The sequence below is a fragment of the Falco biarmicus genome, chromosome 2, assembly GCF_023638135.1.
Source record: "Falco biarmicus isolate bFalBia1 chromosome 2, bFalBia1.pri, whole genome shotgun sequence".
NCBI classification, from domain to species: domain Eukaryota; kingdom Metazoa; phylum Chordata; class Aves; order Falconiformes; family Falconidae; genus Falco; species Falco biarmicus.
Genome location: NC_079289.1, coordinates 26,445,217 through 26,457,342, shown reverse-complemented (window position 1 = coordinate 26,457,342; position 12,126 = coordinate 26,445,217). Strand labels below are relative to the sequence as shown.

Below are 12,126 nucleotides of genomic sequence, written 5' to 3'. Positions count from 1 at the left end.
CCTTCTTACACTTTGAGAAGGTCCAACCAATGCTTGCCAGGGTTAATTTGCATGATGTAAAATATTAATCATAGTGTGGTCAAATGATAGAATCATAAGTAGCTTTCATATCATAAATAACTTTAATGTTACTGTTTTGACATTGCCATGGTATTTGTTTCTTAGCTGGGGAGAGGTCATCAGTTCTATTTTCAGTACTACAGACTCATAGTAGCCTTAGGCAAGAAAGCTTTCTATTTTTTTTCTAAACAGAAAACTCTGCATCTTCACCTTGGACCATACAGGATCTGGGTACCTCTGGTTCTGCCAGAGAAATGAAACTCAAATGCAATCTCTCCTTTCTATAGGATAATTTGGAAATTTTCTTCCTAGTAACCTACAGAATGATGGGTGAAATCTGAGCAAAATCAGGTATGTGTGGATTTTGTTTGTCATCACAGAATGGTCAGAATTGGAAGGGACCTCTGAAGACCATCTGGTCCAACCCCCTGCTAAAGTAGGTTCTCCTAGAGCAGGTTACAAAGAGTCACATCCAGGCAGGTTTTGAATGTCTCCAGAGAAGGAGACTCCACAGCCTCTCTGGGCAGCCTCTTCCAGTGCTCTGTCACCCTGACAGTAAAGTTCTTTCTCATATTCAGAAGGAACACATATGTTACAGTTTGTGCCTGTTGCCCCTTGTCCTGTTACTTGGCACTACTGAAAAGAGCCTGGCCCCATCTCCTGACACTTGCCCTTAAGGTATTTGCAGACATTGATAAGGTCCCCTCTCAGTGTTCTCCAGGCTACACAGGCCCAGCTCTCTCAGCCTTTCCTCATCAGGGAGATGTTCCAGTTCCCTCATCATCTTTGCAGCCCTCCACTGGGCCCTCTCCAGTAGTTCCCTGTCCCTCTTGAACTGGGGAGCCCAGTACTGGACACAGCACTCCAGATGTGGCCTCACCAGGGCAGAGCAGAGGGGCAGGAGAACCTTCCTCCACCTGCTGGCCACGCTCCTCCTGATGCACCCCAGGGTCCCACCGGCCTTCCTGGCCACCAGGGCACACTGCTGGCTCATGGGCAACTTGCTGCCCACACTGCCTGAACGTACAACATGATGAATACTATTATGGCAGATGTAAAATGATGAGGTAAAGCCCAGTAAGACTCACAGCCTCACATGAATACAAGGAGAACTAAGAGGAATATAGTAAGCAGACAGGTTAGTGAAGATAGATGCATGGAATGGAACTTCTGCCAGGTAGTTTTGTTATTACAAACAGTAGGGAAGGTGTTAGGATTTTATCTCCTACTCTTATATGAGCCTTTTAATTAGTTTGTGCACAGGAGAGTCACACCATATAAATAAAAGTGCTCGAGGCATATTTTTCTGTAAGTGTGTTTACTCTGAAGATCACTGTTAGCATGCCACTTGATACTGGACTCTACCACAGGCTGAGACAATCTCATGTTTTACATTGCCTAAAATTAACCTTTTTTATACTATTGCTATTATCCCAATTGCTATTTCCGAAACTACAGAGCAGGTAAAGACAAACAAACAAACAAAACCCCTGCATTTTTTTCACCAAGCCCAAAATTAAGGACAGCAGCTCTAGTCTTCCTGTTTGTTGCTTTTTCCATTAGGACCATACTGATACTAATAGCGATTAGACAACACCAATGTCAAAATATATATATATATATTTATATATAAAATACACTGTATTTTGCTGTGCTCAGTTATTAGGCTGTGATCATCACCTCACTTGCATAGGTTACTACTTAGTGCAAATAACTGTAATTATTTACCCAATTTAAAATTGAATCAAGTAACTAACGGGTGGGAAAGTTTTCAGTATTATGTCCAGGGTTTGGGTTTTTTTTGTTTGGTTTGTGTGTTTGTTTTTAGTTTTTCTTTTTTTTTTTTTCCTAAGTCACAAAAAGGAGTAGGAATTGTAGAAGTTTAGAAAAACACAAAGGAGTTATGTGTTGTAACAGATCTTCAGTTTTACCAATTCAGAATTGTCCTGAGTATTTAATCACTAGATCAGGATCTTGTTACACTTGTGTTTACTGCAAGGGAGTTTAGCATCACTTGACACAAATAATAGCTCCTGCTGTGAAGCATTTGAAGTTGAAGGAGATTCAGCCTGAGATGATCTAACATGATGGAGGAAGGAAGCATGAAAATATTGTTCTCTTCGTTTTTGGTAGTTCTAGTGAGTGTTACAAAAGTTTCTGAGTTTTTATAAAACGTGATAATCTTCAAATAAATTACTTCAAAAGTACTAATTTGGAATAATCAGTCAACCATTTCTGTACTAACTGGTTAGATCAGTGACAATCCTTTAAAATTATTTATGCATGAAGACACATTTTTAAAATTACAAGAAAAAAAGTTCCAGGTCTGAAATTATTACTAACAATCAAAGTGCATCAGAAGAACCTAAAATTTAGTGTATTTTAAACCCCTTGTGATGAGGGTTCCAGTTACCAGATTGCAGAAATATTGCCAGACACCGATGTAAGAAACATGGTAGAGTAGAAAGCATTAAATAAGTTTGGCAAATTTGGAGCTTAGCAACAAGACAAATGTTTCTAAAAGCCATACTGTTTTATAGTATTAAACATACATTTATCTAAAAGAAATATAGTAAATGGCGCCTCTTTGTTTCGATGGAAAAAAGTTCTGGTTTGGCTGTTGTTTAAATTTATCACTTTGTTGAGCGCACCTCAGTTTTGCTGTACTGTACCAAACATTTATCTAAATGAAAGTGTACGAGACCTGGAGTTGCCCTTCAATCACTATATCCTTTATGAATTAGAGTTCCATTTATCAAAATTACAGCAAGAAGAGTAAGGTCTCACAGGGCTGTCTCATTACAAGGCTTGTAAACACTGTCCTTACAAAGAAATGGTTTAACACCTAACAAATCAAAAACTGATTGGGAATAGAATTTATTTGAGATCATCTATCTTCAGAGGACGTGCTGCACTGAGTGCACTTCGTGGCCTTTCTACCCATTCATCAAGAAATTAACAAGCGAATACCACAGACCACCAGATCTCCTTGGATCCTGAAATGTGAAATATGTTCAAAACAGATCTGTCACGTCACAGATGTTCCATTTTTATATTTCAAGAGAACTTCAAAAAGGTTTTAAAATAAGAGAACCTCCTCAAATGAGTAAAAAGAAAACGAACTTGTCTCTTTAAAATGAGACAACAAACTGAATAAAAAATTATATGACATAAAACTATGTCGAGTATTGTTAACAATGATATAGAAAGGAGAGATGAATAAATGAATACTTGATATTTCAGTGCATTTGAAAAAAACTCAAACCTCAAATTATTTTTTTAAAGCCCCAGCAAAATTACTATGAAATGAAATCTATTTCCAGATATGTCATTTAAAACTTTTTTTAGGACACAGGGAGACTGTATTTTAAAGACACAATAAGGAATTGTATTAATATCCGTTCCTAAGTGTAATTAGAAAATGTTTCAAATTCACTAAGATAGGCAACAATTAAAAGGAAACCAGATAAAATTTCAAGAAAGCAACATTTTGACATTGGGGTGCACAGAACTGGAACTGGGAGATGCTATCAGTTCTTGTCCTTAACAAACTCCTTCTTAAGGGATATTTTTCTAGACTGATATTTGGAAAGAAGCCTTGAAATAAGCAGCCAAGTATTTCCTAAAACTACATTTTGCAAAGAAGTTAAAAGTTGTAAGTCACCCAGCTCACACAGCAGTCCAGCTGAAGTTGGTGCCTTAATTTCTTGAAACTTGAAGGCTCTGTCTTAAAGATGTTTCAAGGAATGTATGTATAAGACTAGATAAACTATTTTTCAAAAAATCCATCTTTTGTTTAAGCTGTTATAACCTTGATAATTTTTTTATATGTGCACATTAATAAATAGATTCCTACAGTAGCTTCAGGACAACTGAAAAGAGCTCCTCTTAAAAAAAATTAAAGAAACCAACGACCACTCCTCTACAATACCTGTGTTTTTTATATGTCTGAAAGGTTATATGAGCTGCACAGTAAACTTGTACAGTACTGCCAAGGATTTACTATTCAGTCTTCCAGTAGTATTACTTTTCCTTAAACAGAAATTAAGCAGACAAAAAAAGCCCATACCAAACCCCCACAAACCCCTAATAATTTCCAAAGAACAGGAGAATCTCATGTTATTTTGCAGCTACAGCTCTAGAAGTATTTAATACCGGCAATATTTAAACAATTGGGGGGTTACTGTTATTGCAACATTGGAGTTTTTGCCTCTCTATTTTCAATTAAATCAATAAATACCCTGTTGGGTTCTGTAGGTCCCAACAGGTTCTAGGCATGCAATCTAAATTTCAAAGGCACTTTAAGTGCCCCGACCCACAAAAATTGTCCCTAAATAAAATTTTAAAATTAGCAGTACAAACACAACATATTTTTTATTGTATTTATGTTTATGTACACTTATTTTATTAGACTTTACACTAATTACTATGATATATGTTCTCTCTTCTATTCATTTATTATATGTTCAAATACAGCGTTTTAATTTTTTTTCTCTCTGTATTTAGTTTAAAGTGAAGTTTAAATATGGTTAATTTTAAGAAAAGTTTGCTTGGTAATGCTGTAACCAACAAAAGGAGACTACTGCTTCTTATAAAGTTGTTTCCATAGTTTACTTCAACGAATTACCGATAAGGCAATTTATGCAGTGAGTGCTCTTTGATCTTTGAAGAGAGATGGCAGAATGGAAAGTTAACCTCATTTTAATGTTACCTAAATATACTGACAGGAAATTCTAATGTTTCCAAACATCTGGAAATCTGCTTCATGGGATGGTGTTCTTCTTTTCTATAAGAAACCTTTTTCTTATATTGTCTTTTACAGTTTTATGTGGCTTCTAAAGGAACATTTTGACATAAGTAAAGTCTGTTCTCTTTACAGTAAAATGCTGCATTTAATTAAAAACTCTCTTTTATAGCAGCTAAAGTACAGTTTTTGTGAAGCTTAGCTTTCCTCAGAAGCTTTTAAGGGTAATGTTGCTTTTTTCTCCTTACAGATCACTGGTATGTACTGCTCTGTTGAACGCTGCTTTTGTTGCAGAATTTTAATCGCATACAGTAGTTTTAAATATTTTATTAAATAAAGGAATTCAGAAATAGTTTCTCACAAGAGGCTACCTGATAGGTCATGATGTGAAACATGAAATTATATCACAGCTAAAATATAAGTTGTTAATACAGTTCAAAAGAACTAAGCTTTTTCTTGGGTGAGATTTTTTGTTTATTGTACAAACCAACTTTTCCAGGAAGAACCAAGCTTATGTGTGCACAGCATTAAAATGCAACGTTGTTATCTACCTTTTTCATTCTTTCAACATCATTAGTAGTTGAAAATGCTTAGAAAAAGGTTTTGCTAGATAATCTTCCTGCTTTATATAGACTACCAGTTTAAACCCCTGCTTTCATTGCTAATCTTTACTAACTTGATTAGGACCGGGACCCTCACAGCAGTCACAGTTATGGAGAGCAGCTGCTTGGGAGACTGTAAACTGACCTCTACAAAACTCCGTAAGATTAAACCATGGACATGGCGACCACTCCACCCCAGCCTAATAGCTTTCCACTGGGCTACAAAGCCAGCCCTCCTAGGACTGAGTTCACTCGGTGGGAAACATGAATCAGGTACCCCTGGACCTGCTGAAGAGACTGGCTTTCTGGCTTTCAGTAGCAGACCAGTGCTGGCATATCATGATGAACTATTCCCACCTGTGTCTGCCAGGGTTGTTATTTAAATTGCAATGTGTTTCTGGAACTGGCAGCTTTGACTGGCATATAATTTAGTTTTCCCAGAGAATCAGAGAAGCAACTGTTATTAAAGGAAGGCTGGTTTTAATAGATCTAATAGAAGCCAGAGAAATCTAAATCATATTTTCATTATTAAGGATCTTTGAAGAAATGAGGGAGAAAAACTATGGCAATCGCATAGAAATTAAAAATTGTATACATTTGTATTGGAAGTTACTTCCACCAAAAGTAAAACCAAATCACATTTTTGTTTTCCATAATAGATAAATACCTGAAAATTTAATCATAGACATTCCATGCATTTTTCTCCAATTTTTATACCTAATATCTGACCAGTCTTCTTTATGTAATTTGTAAATAAATACTTTATTGTTGTGTACATTTTCCTCTTTAAAATTCTCAGATGTTTAACGTTGTAAAAATTAGACTGACATAAACCGTGCCAATAAGGAGACTAAGAATATGGGCAAGGCCAAAATGAACATGTGAGGGCTTTTTAAACAATAAATACTTGTAGTTAAAGTCAAAGTGTTGTACGTTAAAATAAAAGGTTGTACATAAAAATAAAGTTAGCATGTTGAACATTCATTATTTTTTTAGTTTACAGATAGGAAACCTGAGACTCAGAGTGGTTACAAAATTAATTTTTAGAAGTTGTCAGTATTATCATTATATTTATTTGAGATTTCAGATGTTGTGAGCCTACGAGAAAGGATCCTGCACTGATTCAGCATCAGCTCTAAAGAGCCAGCGGGTGGGTGACAGAGTCAGACATGGCCAGTCCAGCAAATGTTACGAGGCATTTCAGGCTCCTGAAGAGCAGTCTTCATTCTGACTGGAACCAGAAGACAACCTTCTCACAGGAACTTAAAACAGTCAAATGTTTATACTTGGATTAAGATGTAGCTTGCCACTGTAACTCGTACACACAAGAATGGATTCATATTTCATGACTGATGACCTTTACAAATCCCTGTCAGTTTGAAATGCAGCCCCTCAGTGTATACTGTAGTTGATAAATTGCAGAAAGAAACCAAATTCTCTGATATGCTGTGCACTTAAACAGGCAAAGATAATACACAAGAAAAATAATTAGGAGCAGTAAAATTTTCCTAACTGTGTTTCCAGCCATTTTACAGAAGTACAGTAATAGCTGAGAGGAAAATAACTACATCACACCACCAGTTATTGCTCAGTGGAAAGGACATCAAGGACACTTGCAAGTAAGAGAATTGGATCAATATTAACGCGATTTTCATTTCATGCTTCCCCAACTCCAGTAAGCTGACAATATACTCTGATTATGTGAACTGCCTCTGAGTAACATAGAAAAGGTTATTAGAGCAAGAGGTGGAAATGGAATGCACTTTTTATATTGACAGGTCTGCTAATAGAGTGTACTGATTTTCTAAGCCATGCAATGCATTTTCACAATTTGGTTTTGACAGCAAAAAGGAATTACATTTATTCTTAATTCAAAATATTCACGTGTAAGCAAAGGTTTCTTGAGACAGGCCACTGAAGAGGGTAATCAAACTATTTCAATAGCAAAATGTAATTAATAAGGTAAGAAACAAAAGGTGATTGAATTTAAATATGTATGCCAGGGTAATGAAATCATGAAACAAATCTGCTAAATGAGGCATTCTATGCTTTTGAAATAGCATCTGATAAAATCTTCTTACGATAACACATAAGTGAAAAATAGGTCATGTCTTAACATTCAGGTCTGGATTATGTCTGGAAAGTTTTAGATTAGTTCTGAGTTTGAAATACCTAACCCAAGCACACATTCTTCAGGAAAAGCCATGTTCTGACTCTATCTGCTTGCAGAGCCTAAAGACAGGATCAAAGTTGTTGGAATCTAAAGAGGCACACCCCATACTGAGGACCTGTGCCCACATATGCTACCCTCAGTTTTGCTTCCGGCTGACAAAAAAATTATAATTGAAAAGGCTAATAATGATAAAGCCTCGGGAAGAAATGAAATGCTCTTTGGGAATACAAACACTTGGTATACGCTAGCAGCCCAGTGGTAATGCAGTGGCATGTGAGAAATGTGATCTCACCTCCTGTACTGGGCTATTCCACACCAGTATTTCTAACCCTTACCTGACATTTAAAAATTAGAGCCTCCAAACCATGAGACTGATCCAAAGCCCAATATTTTTAAAAAGAAAGATATATCTGTAGCATTGTGGTCTGTCTTCTAAGTTTGAATTCGGCCTCTCTGTGGCCAAAGCACGGGCAATTATGTCTTTGCTAGAAGGCAGTTTTGCCCCTCACCACACAAACTTTTGCTATCAGATCCAAACAAGGCCAGCTCTTCAGAAACAGCCCCTTACAGAGACATAATAGGACAGCTAAAAAGTCATTCTCTAGTGCAGGGAATGAAGGTGTAGGAAGTAAGTTTAAAATTATTTTATAATAGCTATTGTAATTTCAGTAGTTAGGTAACTATTTCAGTCTCTATTGAGACTACTTATTTATAGAAGAAAGCCTCAACAGCTTGTGATCAGTGCTTCGAGAGACCCGTTTGCCAATACGTCTGAAATGATTTTTGCTTTCTAGAATAGTAATCTTTGCAAATGACATTCTGCTCTTTTGAGATAAACAGAAGGAACATCTTATGCAGTCTTTACACAGGCAAAATCTCCTATGCATGATACAATGTCTCCTTTAACTGTTTCTTAAAAGGATTGTCCGTGTTATATATATAAATAATAAAAGTGTCAATATAATAATGTCATTAGAATATCTAGATTTAGTCTCCATTATATTGTATTTTATTGTGCAATTCCAACTGGTTCAGTGTGCTGCCCTGTTTGCTTTCTTTTCTGTGCAAATTTCATTTCATCTTCACATAGATCACCACATCTTTAGAACTGGCGTACATAATTTTCACTTCAGCAGCAACAGTAACTGGTGGGAGGAACTGTTTCTATTTCTGCATAGATCAATGCCTATAGCAACACCAGACAAAGGGCAGCACCCACAGGATATATACATTTGTGAAGCAGCAGTGTGTCCCTGACATTTGTTGGGATATTTGTGTTTAACTCTTAGTGCTACTACGGGACTATGTTCTAGAAGCAACAGACAGCACTTCTGTTGGGCCAGGCTGCTGTAAATGCATAAGCTCCTTCAAGACAGAAATTATCTATAAATAGCAAGTTTCTATCAAAATTATCTAGATAGCAATTATCTATCAAATTAAAATCCAAGCTTTGCTATTTGCCTGTTTTGTGACAGAGTTTTAGTCTTGTTTGGTTTTGTTTGTTTGTTTTTTTTTTACAAAAATATCTGCAGTCATAAACCATCTTTGTTTCATGCAGTCTAGCAAAGAAAAGCGAAACAGTAGCAGTACACAAGATGTCATTGAGATAAAGCAGATTCTAAGGGTCTATTATTAAAACAGCTCAATGAGATAATTGACAAGATTTTCATTATTTTGTCTCTAAAATAGGTGAACGGCAATCACTGTCCCAGGTAGAAAGCCTGTGTGTATTAAGGAGAGCTAACTCACAGAAATCTTAGCAGCAGTCAGCAGTAAAGAAAAAAGGAAAGCAGTATTTTCTTTCACTTTCTGTTAAGCTGCCATGTGGGGTCTGTGTGTCTTTCATTCTGCTTTGCAAAGGTTGCAAGAAAGTGCAAACCTTCTGTGCAACTGCAGGAATACTTGCAAAATTTCTACATTTATGTTAAATTTGCAAGTCCTAGCAACACTATTTTCCATTCAGACTGGAGCTGAGATGCTATTTAGACAACATGATCAGCTTTTTTAAGGGCATGGCATTGAATGACTTGTGCTATATAGTGAAAGAACTGCCAATAAAATCCTCAAGTTGAGCTTGTAGACAATGTTCAGGGCTTTACAAAAATATACTGGGAGATATATTCTTTAGGCATATAATAACGATAAGAAAAAAGTCATGTCATGATGTAGCATACATGATATGAAACCCCAAATTAAATATCTAACTGGAAACATGCATAAAATGCTGGCCGATAGAATTCTTAACAAGTTGTCTTCCTTGTCACACTGGTTAGTGGTATATTTGAGAACTTTCCCTTAAAATATATTTGGTTTTGAATACAGTGCTTTCACTAGGTGTTTCTGCATCCCTGCCTGTACCTTGCATAATGCTGAAACTCATAAAATCTTCCAGTTTGTTTCATGCACTGGTACTTTTTGTGCATGTTTCAAAGCTATAAAACTATAAAACAAGTAACACATAAGTGGTATTGAAGAACTCACTGTACTTGTAGGAATATGGAACAGCCAGTGCACATATACATGAGTCTTTGTTTCTTGTGTACAAATCTTGGTATTTACATAAAACCTATACGATAATTTCAATGTGATCTAATAGAAATAGATTTTCTGTGATATATGTAAAGTAGTGCAATGTAAACAGACGAGTAAAAATAGGTATATTAAAATACACATTGTCTCTGAAAACTAATTCCTTTGTTTTTGTAATCTATACATAGCGATTCCATTTGCTTTGTGAAAGACAAGGAATCACCTATATTGAAGAGATACCTGCACACTGCCTCTGTCCACTTAACCCATCTTTACCTTGCATGTAGCTCAGGGGCTCTCAGAAACCTGAGCCCATTTCCTGAAAGCCTGTCATGCCTCCTACTGGCTGTCAGAAAGAGTGGGAGTGTAAAGTCTTTTAAAATCTATACTATGATCTCCTAATTGTAGGCTGCAATGCTTGCAGCACTGCTGAAATAACGGCCCTGCATTCCAGCCATGCACTTGGCAGGCTGTCCTAGCCAGGCCTTCATAAAACACCTTCCTCCGTACAGGCAGACATGGATCTTCACCTTGCATTTTTACACCCGTTTGGTCCAGCTTTGACTTCTTTACTCATTTTTTTTTGTGTTATTAAACACCTTTCCCCCTTAATAAATGATACATATTTCCAGTTGCTCCTATAAAAAGTGGAGAATGAAGTCCTGCAGTCAAGAAGACATCAAGAATAAGAAGTGTGGAGAAAATCTAAAACTGGAATATCTTGTGCTTTTAACTATAGCCAAAGAAGATTTAAAGTGCTGTTACTCCTTAATATGGAGTCTTAAATCACAGAAAATAGGAGGCAAGAAAAGCACATGGTAAAACCTGAATCCTAAAAGCTACATTCAACCAGCTGTGAAAGATGTCCTGAAGGAGTATTATTAGACTTTCACTGACAGAATGCTTTTCCAAAATGTTTGTATGAGATGCACTGAATATACATGGGTCAATAACTTCTATTTCTGTGTCAATTAGCAATAGAACTGAATTAATAGAACAAATACACCCTTCACATGGGTTTAAAAACATTTTGCCTCACAGTAAATTACTGGTTTTGGTAAATTAATGACTTTCATTTGGCAGAACCGACAGATATCATGTATTCTTTTCACATGAAACCATTAATGGTTGAAGGGGGAAAAATGCAGCTAGACTTCTAATACTGGCGGTGGTTGTGATTTTTAGGTCTTAGGAATGGTCTTGCAGACCAGTTTGATTACTTCAAGAGCATTCCAGAGTCATATGCTTTCAGATGAAGCAGAGAGAAACAGAAGTAGTTATAACTGCCGGTAAGAAGTCAGAAAGTTCTGCAGTAAAAACTATTAGCTCAGACCTGTAAACACCAGCTAAAATCCAGGTCATGTCACATAACATGACAATCTCAGAGGAAAGGCATTTGAAACCCAACACAGAGGTTTTGAGGGGAAACGAAAAGTTTTTGTATCCTATTTGGCTGTGTGAAAAGCTTGAATTAGAGTCAAGGTAGAGATTCTGACCTTCAGATGTGAGGAAATCATTAGAAAAAAAATGGGAACAGGTATTTAGAGACTGCAAAGGACTGTTAGGATGCAATTGCAACTCATCTCCATCACCTAGTCAGACAGCAGAAGTTCAATACAATTCAGCACAATAGTGTTCAGTACTCTACCTAAGGAAATTCCATTACAGTTTACACCTTGAAGGTGTCTTTCACTACATTACAGTGGGTTATAAGAATGAGGATCTTCATAATAGTAGATATATTTAATCAGAAAATATTTATGATTGGAGTGACCTAAGAAGTACTAAAAACAAGCCCAAATTAAATCTAGTATTTTAGATTTAATTATTCTCACAATTAGGATTTTGCTTTGCTGATCCTTCTAGTAATACCTAATGTAAGCTCTTATTCATGGACTTTCTTAAAACAATTTAATTTTCACCTGTATTTGATAGTTACCATGTAAAATATTGAGGACACAATTATGTCATATTTTCCCTAAAACCCTAGGAGGATGAAATATTTGGAAGTTTATTTG

General features: G+C 36.2%; 1 protein-coding gene across 3 annotated transcripts in view; it reads right to left on the bottom strand.

Annotated features, from left to right (window-relative positions):
• Positions 1-12,126, bottom strand: part of NBEA (neurobeachin) — a 510,074-nt gene that overhangs the window by 169,275 nt on the left and 328,673 nt on the right. The window lies entirely within an intron of this gene.